Source organism: Mobula hypostoma (assembly GCF_963921235.1).
Source record: "Mobula hypostoma chromosome 8 unlocalized genomic scaffold, sMobHyp1.1 SUPER_8_unloc_1, whole genome shotgun sequence".
In the NCBI taxonomy this organism is placed as follows: domain Eukaryota; kingdom Metazoa; phylum Chordata; class Chondrichthyes; order Myliobatiformes; family Myliobatidae; genus Mobula; species Mobula hypostoma.
The window spans coordinates 1,227,810-1,236,507 of record NW_026948120.1 but is presented as its reverse complement, the minus strand read 5'-3'; the positions used below and the strand labels follow the sequence as shown (position 1 = coordinate 1,236,507).

The window sequence follows — 8,698 nt, the reverse complement described above, 5'->3', positions numbered from 1 at the left end:
GAACTGTCTGAGCCCAGTGTGTAAATGCAATTATGAAAAAGTTTGCGAAGATTCAGCATGACATCTGAAACTTTAACAAACTTCTATAGACGTGTGGTGGATAATACATATTGATTGGTTGCATTACAGCCTGGTGTAGATACCCTTGAATAGAAAGTCCAACAAACAGCAGTGGATAGGGCCCAGGCCATCATGGGTAAAGCCTTCTCCACTATTGAGCACAGCTAAACAGCACTATCGCAGGAAAGCAGCATCCATCATCAAGTACACCCACAGCCAGGCCACACTCTCTTCTCACTGCTGCCATCAGGAAGAAGGTACAAGAGCCTCGGGACTCTCACCACCAGGTTATTACCCCTCAACCATCAGGCTCTTGAACCAATGGGGTGACTTCACTCACCCTATCATTGAACTGTTCCCACAACCTATGGACTCACTTTCAAGGACTCTTCATCTCATGTTCTCAATATTTGTTGTTTATTTATTTTTTTAAAGATTTTATATTTACAGTTTGTTGCCTTTTACATTGGTCACTTGTCTGGCGTATTTCATGCAGTCTTCTGTAGATTCTATTACATTTCTTCGATTTACTGAGTATGCCCGCAAGAAAGTGAATCTCATGGTTGTATATGGTGACGTGTATGTATTTTAATAATAAATTTACTTTGAACTTTAAACTTTCCTCCAGCACTGTGTTGCCCAGTTCTTAACTTAAGCCACAGAAAGGGCATCATAGTAGTGTAGCAGTTGCCGCGACACTATTACAGCTCAGGGCGTCGGAGTTTGGACTTCAATTCTGGCACCTTCTGTAAGCAAGTATGCGCTCTGGGTGCTTTGGTTTCTTTCCACAATCCAAAGGTTAGTAGGTTAATTAGTCATTGTAAATTGTTCCATGATTAGGTTAGAGTTAAATTGGTGGATTGCTGGGCAGCGTGGCTTGAAAGAGATGGAAGGGTCTATTCCGTACCTCTAAATAAAAACTCAATTCATACAAGCACTTTTGCATACTCCTGCAGTGGCGAAATCTTCGCATGTGCAAGTCACACTGGGTGATATGTTTCCTGTGGTAGAAATTATGCTCGGTGACCATACCCACAGGAACTGGCACCTTAATGTTGTTCAGTAGCTCAGAGTAGTTTTGGTGTCATGACCACCATGCCAACGGTCAGAATGGGAAGCAGACGAGCCTGATCCCAGTTTTCAGGGATACAAAGAGAGTAATGTGTGGACTGGAGCCACCTGTAAGTTGCACAGCCACTGCAGGATCAATCCCGACCTCTAGTACTACCCGAGTGTGGAAACTGAGCTTTCTCTCCTTGACAGCAAGGTTCTCCCCACCCCACCCCCATGTTTTCCTCCCACATCCCAAAAACTGATGTGCGAGGTGGGTGGGTTAACCAACAGTTGTGAATTGCCCCCTTACTGTGTGGCTGAGGGTGACAATCCGGGGTGTGAGGGTGGGGTGGAAAGTTGATAGGAATGTGGGAAGTATTAAAAAAAAAATGGGATTAGTGGTAAATTGGTAAATTATTTTCACATGTAAAATGGAAATCCTGTCTTGCATACAGATCAATCCATTACAACCGTGTATTGAGGCTATTGGTCATATTCACTCCTAGGAACTTGAAGTTCTCAACCCTCCTAAGCTCAGTTCAGGAACATGTGTACTGCAGCCCCCACTGCCCCTGACCAGTACAGACTAGGCAGGCTGAAGGAACTGAGTCAGTCCTGTATGACTTAGCACGCCTATCGTGTACTTCGTGGCCGTTTTCAGAGTTCGAATTGCGGCCAATCAGTGAACTGGATTCGTTAGCAAAAACAAATAAAGATAACGCGGGGCAAGTGGAGCAGCGATTGTTGGAGTGGGCCAGTGTCAGAGTGGAGAGGCTTTGGCTTATTTGGCTTGGGTGAAGCAAGTATCTGGTAAGTTTCTTCTTCTTCTTCTTTATTCTTCATTCCTTGTTTATTGAGGCATAGTCAGAGCAGTGAGAATGACTCCAGGGACAGGGTTATGTTCTTTGTGTAAGATGTGGGAATTCTGGGAAACCTAAGATAACCACATCTGCACCAGGTGTACCAAGCTGCAGCTCCTTGGATAACATGTTAAAGTACTGGAGCTGTAGCTCCATAACATTCAGCGCATACAGGACACTGGGGAAATGTAAGATAGGAGTTACAGGCAGATAGTCACCCCTAGGTTGCAGGAGGCTGCCAGGAGAAGGAAGGGAAATGGGCAGCCAGTACAGAGAACCCCTCTGGCCATTGCCCTCAGTAATAAGTATACCATTTTGGATACTGTTGAGGTGGACGGCCTACTGGGGGGAGCCACAGCAATCAGGTTCCGAAGAGAAGAGAGATGAAGAGGACTGCAGTAGTGATAGAAGATTCCATAGTTAGAGGAATAGAGATGAGATTCTGTGGACTCGATAGTGATACCTGGATGATAAGTTGCCTCTCAGATGTCAAAGTCAGGTATGTATCAGATCAGGTCCATGGTATTCTAAATAGGATAGGTGAAAAGCCAGAAGTCTTGGTACATACTGGCACCAGTGACATAAGTAGGAAATGTGAGAAGGCCCGAAAGAGAGATATTAGGGATCTAGGTATAAAGTTGAAAAGCAGGACCACCAGGGAAGTAATCTCCATATTGCTACCGGTGTCACCCACCAATGAGGGTAAGAATAGGAGCATTTGGAAGATAAATATGTGACTGAGGAATTGGTGCAGGGGGCAGGGATTTAGATTTCTGGGTCATTGGGATCTCTTCTGGGAAATGTATGACACGTACAAAAGGGATGGGTTACACCGGAACTCAACAGGACCAATATCCTTGCAGGCAGGTTTGGTAGAGCTGTTCAGGAAGGTTTAAATTAATTTGGCAAGGGGTTGGAACCGGAATGTCAGGGCTGATGATGAGGCAATTGGTTTACAAACAGAGGCAGTGTGTAGTGATCCTGCTAGCAATAGCAGGCTGATGAGAGCACAAAATTGCAGTCAATTTGATGAGTTGCAATATAAAAGAGGGACAAAATCAAAAAGGGTGATGAATACAGGACAGAATATGTTATATTTGAATGCACACAGTATATGGAATAAGATAGATGAACTTGTAGCACCATTAGATATTGGCAGGTATGATGTTGTGGCATCACTGATTTATGGCAGAACGAAGATTAAAGCTAGGGGATAACATCCAAGGATACATATTGTATCAAAAGGACCGGCAGGTAGGCAAAGGTGGTGAGATGGCTCTGTAGGGTAAAACACTGAATTCAAATCCTTAGAGAAAGGTTACATAGGATCAGAATGTGTAGAATCCTTGTGGGGACAGCTAAGAAACTGCAAAGGTAAAAATACCCTGATGGGAGTTATATAAAGGCCTCCAAACAGTAGCAAAGTAGTGGGCTACAAATTACAACAGAAGATAGAAAAGGTTATGCCAAAAGGACAACGCTACAATAGTCATGGGGGATTTCAACATGCAGGTAGATTGGGAAAATCAGATTGTAGTCGGATCCCAAGAGGGGAAATTTGTAGAATGCCTACAGGATTTTTTTTTTTTTTTTTTTAAAGAGCAGCTCTTGATTGAGCCCTCTAGGGTAGGGGTCGCCAACCCGTCGATTGCGATCGACCGGTCGATCTTTGAGACTTTCCCAGTAGATCCCGAAGAAAAATCAAAAATAAGTACACAAATACTGTTGTAATGTGAGCATTATAAAAGTAATACTAATTAGGATAATGGTAATATAGCAATATTTTCACTAAAAAGCTGTTTGTAAAAAGAGATTTTTTCCAGGTTGTGGGGGTTTAGTTCCGTTCTTTCTGCCCAGTGCGCATGTGTATAGTTCCCCCGCTATGCACCGCATTTTCAGCGTAGCCTGTGCTGCATCAAAGTAACCAATCAGATAAGATAAGAGTACAGACTGTCGCAAACATCAATATACGGCAGTGTCCCCAACCTCCGGGCCGCGAAGCATGCAGTGGTACGGAGGTAGTCCGGATGCACCCAGCACATCTTTAAGAAAAAAAGCCAAAATAAACAAGCTAATTAATTAGGTCGTGCCTGGCATGTAAATGTCGGCTCAGATCAGAGGCAACGCAATCAGCAGTCGCTCGTGATATCCTGATAGCGTGGCAGAGGCTCCACAAAAGAAGGCAAAAATGTACAAATTCCATCCAGAATGGGAAGAGGAATTTCTATTCACCTTGGTGAAAGACCATTGTGTATGTATGTTGTGCCACCAAACACAAGCACTGACTAAAAGAGGGAATCTAGAGCAGCACCGCAACACCAACCACCAGGAATTTAAAGACAGCTATCCCCCAAAGAGCGCAATTCGTGCCTGGAAAGTTGAGCTGAAATCGGGGTTGAAGGCCCAGCAATCGTTTCCCACAAAACATGCTGCTCAAAATAAGTCTGCTCTGTCCGCCAGAGAAAGCAGTATCTCCCAGTGGCCACACATTTTAATTCCACATCCCATTCCCATTCTGACATGTCTATCCACGGCCTCCTCTACTGTAAAGATGAAGCCACACTCAGGTTGGAGGAACAACACCTTATATTCCGTCTGGGTAGCCTCCAACCTGATGGCATGAACATTGACTTCTCCAACTTCCGCTAATGCCCCCCCTCTCCCTCGTACCCCATCCGTTATTTATTTTTATACTCACATTCTTTCTCTCACTCTCCTTTTTCTCCCTCTGTCCCTCTCACTATACCCCTTGCCCATCCTCTGGGTATCCCCCCTCCCCCTTTTCCTTCTCCCTGGGCCTCCTGTCCCATGATCCTCTCATATCCCCTTTGCCAATCACCTGTCCAGCTCTTGGCTCCATCCCTCCCCCTCCTGTCTTCTCCTATCATTTTGGATCTCCCCCTCCCCCTCCCACTTTCAAATCTCTTACTAACTCTTCCTTCAGTTAGTCCTGACGAAGGGTCTCGGCCTGAAACGTTGACTGTACCTCTTCCTAGAGATGCTGCCTGGCCTGCTGCGTTCACCAGCAACTTTGATGTGTGTTGCTTGAATTTCCAGCATCTGCAGAATTCCTGTTGTCTGCTATTGAAGCATCATTTCGTGTAAGTCACCTTTTGGCTAAACACAAGAAGCCTTTTACAGATGACGATTTATTCAAGGAAGCAATGGTCATTACCGCAGAGACTGTTTTAATGACTTTAAAAACAAAAACGGCATCAGAACCATAATACATAATATACCGCTTGGCCCTGCAACAGTGACAAGGAGGGTAGAGTTATTGTCAGAGGACGTGAATATTTTTCACTACAGTTCGATGAATCCCTGGATGTAATGCAAACAGCTCAGCATGTTGTATTTGTCAGAATGGCTTTCCAGGATTTTACAACAAAGGAGGACTTCCTCAGTCTTTTGCAATTAAAGAACGAGAGGTGAGGATATTTACAGAGTTTTAAAAAATGTCCGTGAAAATGACATCCTCATTCATAAACCGGTGGCAATTACTACTGATGGGGCCGAGCAATGCGCGGTGTGCGCGTTGGTTTTATAGTACTAAAAGACAGTGCCTACTTCGGGTCAACTTATCTATGTGAAATTGCAATTTCACAGATGAAATGTCGGACTGTGTGTCCGACAGAGTGATCAGCAGCACTGGGGCTCCACAGGGGACTGTCTTGTCTCCCTTTCTCTTCACCATTTACACCTCGGACTTCAACTACTGCACAGAGTTTTGTCATCTTCAGAAGTTTTCTGATGACTCTGCCATAGTTGGATGCATCAGCAAGGGAGATAAGGCTGAGTACAGGGCTACGGTAGGACACTTTGTCACATGGTGTGAGCAGAATTGTCTGCAGCTTAATGTGAAAAAGACTAAGGAACTGGTGGTAGATCTGAGGAGAGCTAAGGTACCGGCGACCCCTGTTTCCATCCAGGGGGTCAGTATGGACATGGTGGAGGATTACAACTACCTGGGGATACGAATTGACAATAAACTGGACTGGTCAAAGAACACTGAGGCTGTAGACAAGAAGGGTCAGAGCCGTCTCTATTTCCTAAGGAGACTGAGGTCCTTTAATATCTGCCGGACGATGCTGAGGATGTTCTACGAGTTTGTGGTGGCCAGTGCTATCATGTTTGCTGTTGTGTGCTGGGGCAGCAAGCTGAGGGTAGCAGACACCAACAGAATCAACAAACTCATTCGTAAGGCCAGTGATGTTGTGGGGATGGAAATGGACTCTCTCACGGTGGTGTCTGAAAAGAGGATGCTGTCTGAGTTGCATGCCATCTTGGTCAATGTCTCCCATCCACTACATAATGTACTGGGTGGGCACAGGAGTACATTCAGCCAGAGACTCATTCCACCGAGATGCAGCATAGAGCGTCATAGGAAGACATTCCTGCCTGTGGCCATCAAACTTTACAACTCCTCCCTTGGAGGGTCAGACACCCTGAGCCGATAGGCTGGTCCGGGATTTATTTCATAATTTACTGGCATAATTTACACATTACATAATTTACATTTAACTATTTATTACTATTTTTCTATTACTATTTATTATTTATGGTGCAACTGTAACAAAAACCAATTTCCCCCAGGATCAATAAAGTATGACTATGACTATGAAAATTATTAAATCTAAGTATAGGAGCTGACTTACTGACAGACACCTCACATCTCACTCCCAAATAACAGACAAAAGTGGCAGTCAAATTCCAGCAACATACATCAAAGTTGCTGGTGAACGCAGCAGGCCAAGCAGCATCTGTAGGAAGAGGTGCAGTCGACGTTTCAGGCCGAGACCCTTCGTCAGGACTAACTGAAGGAAGAGTGAGTAAGGGATTTGAAAGCTGGAGGGGGAGGGGGAGATGCAAAATGATAGGAGAAGACAGGAGGGGGAGGGATAGAGCCGAGAGCTGGACAGGTGATAGGCAAAAGGGGATACGAGAGGATCATGGGACAGGAGGTCCGGGAAGAAAGACAAGCTGGGGGGGGGGTGACCCAGAGGATGGGCAAGAGGTATATTCAGAGGGACAGAGGGAGAAAAAGGAGAGTGAGAGAAAGAATGTGTGCATAAAAATGAGTAACAGATGGGGTACGAGGGGGAGGTGGGGCCTTAGCGGAAGTAAGAGAAGTCAATGTTCATGCCATCAGGTTGGAGGCTACCCAGACGGAATATAAGGCGTTGTTTCTCCAACCTGAGTGTGGCTTCATCTTTACAGTAGAGGAGGCCGTGGATAGACATGTCAGAATGGGAATGGGATGTGGAATTAAAACGTGTGGCCACTTGAGATCCTGCTTTCTCTGGCGGACAGAGCGTAGATGTTCAGCAAAGCGGTCTCCCAGTCTGCGTCGGGTCTCACCAATATATAAAAGGCCACATCGGGAGCACCGGACGCAGTATATCACAGGTGAAGTGATGCCTCACCTGGAAGGACTGTTTGGGGCCCTGAATGGTGGTAAGGGAGGAAGTGTAAGGGCATGTGTAGCACTTGTTCCGCTTACACGGATAAGTGCCAGGAGGGAGATCAGTGGGGAGGGACGGGGGGGCGAATGGACAAGGGAGTTGTGTAGGGAGCGATCCCTGCGGAATGCGGGGGGGGGGAGGGAAAGATGTGCTTAGTGGTGGGATCCTGTTGGAGGTGGTGGAAGTTACGGAGAATAATATGTTGGACCCGGAGGCTGGTGGGGTGGTAGGTGAGGACCAGGGGAACCCTATTCCTAGTGGGGTGGTGGGAGGATGGAGTGAGAGCAGATGTACGTGAAATGGGGAGATGCGTTTAAGAGCAGAGTTGGGAACGCAGTTGGGAAGGGAAGCCCCTTTCTTTAAAAAATGAAGACATCTCCCTCGTCCTAGAATGAAAAGCCTCATCCTGAGAACAGATGCGGCGGAGACGGAGGAATTGCGAGAAGGGGATGGCGTTTTTGCAAGAGACAGGGTGAGAAGAGGAATAGTCCAGATAGCTGTGAGAGTCAGTAGGCTTATAGTAGACATCAGTGGATAAGCTGTCTCCAGAGACAGAGACAGAAAGATCTAGAAAGGGGAGGGAGGTGTCGGAAATGGACCAGGTAAACTTGAGGGCAGGGAGAAAGTTGGAGGCAAAGTTAATAAAGTCAACGAGTTCTGCATGCGTGCAGGAAGCAGCGCCAATGCAGTCGTCGATGTAGCGAAGGAAAAGTGGGGAACAGATACCAGAATAGGCACGGAACATAGATTGGTCCACAAACCCAACAAAAAGGCAGGCATAGCTAGGACCCATACGGGTGCCCATAGCTACACCTTTAGGTTGGAGGAAATGGGAGGAGCAGAAGGAGAAATTATTAAGAGTAAGGACTAATTCCGCTAGACGGAGCAGAGTGGTGGTAGAGGGGAACTGATTAGGTCTGGAATCCAAAAAGAAGCGTAGAGCTTTGAGACCTTCCTGATGGGGGATGGAAGTATATAAGGACTGGACATCCATGGTGAAAATAAAGCGGTGGGGGCCAGGGAACTTAAAATCATCGAAAAGTTTAAGAGCGTGAGAAGTGTCACGAACATAGGTCGGAAGGGATTGAACAAGGGGTGATAAAACAGTGTCGAGGTATGCAGAAACGAGTTCGGTGGGGCAGGAGCAAGCTGAGACAATAGGTCGGCCAGGACTTCCGCCACCTCCAACGGGATCCCACCACTAAGCACATCTTTCCCTCCCCCCCTCTCTCTGCATTCCGCAGGGATCGCTCCCTACACAAC

The 8,698-nt window shown here is 46.2% G+C and overlaps 1 protein-coding gene across 6 annotated transcripts in view; it reads right to left on the bottom strand.

Annotated features, from left to right (window-relative positions):
- The window catches only part of LOC134341139 (dual specificity tyrosine-phosphorylation-regulated kinase 1A-like), a 105,165-nt gene that overhangs the window by 25,762 nt on the left and 70,705 nt on the right, over window positions 1-8,698 (bottom strand). The window lies entirely within an intron of this gene.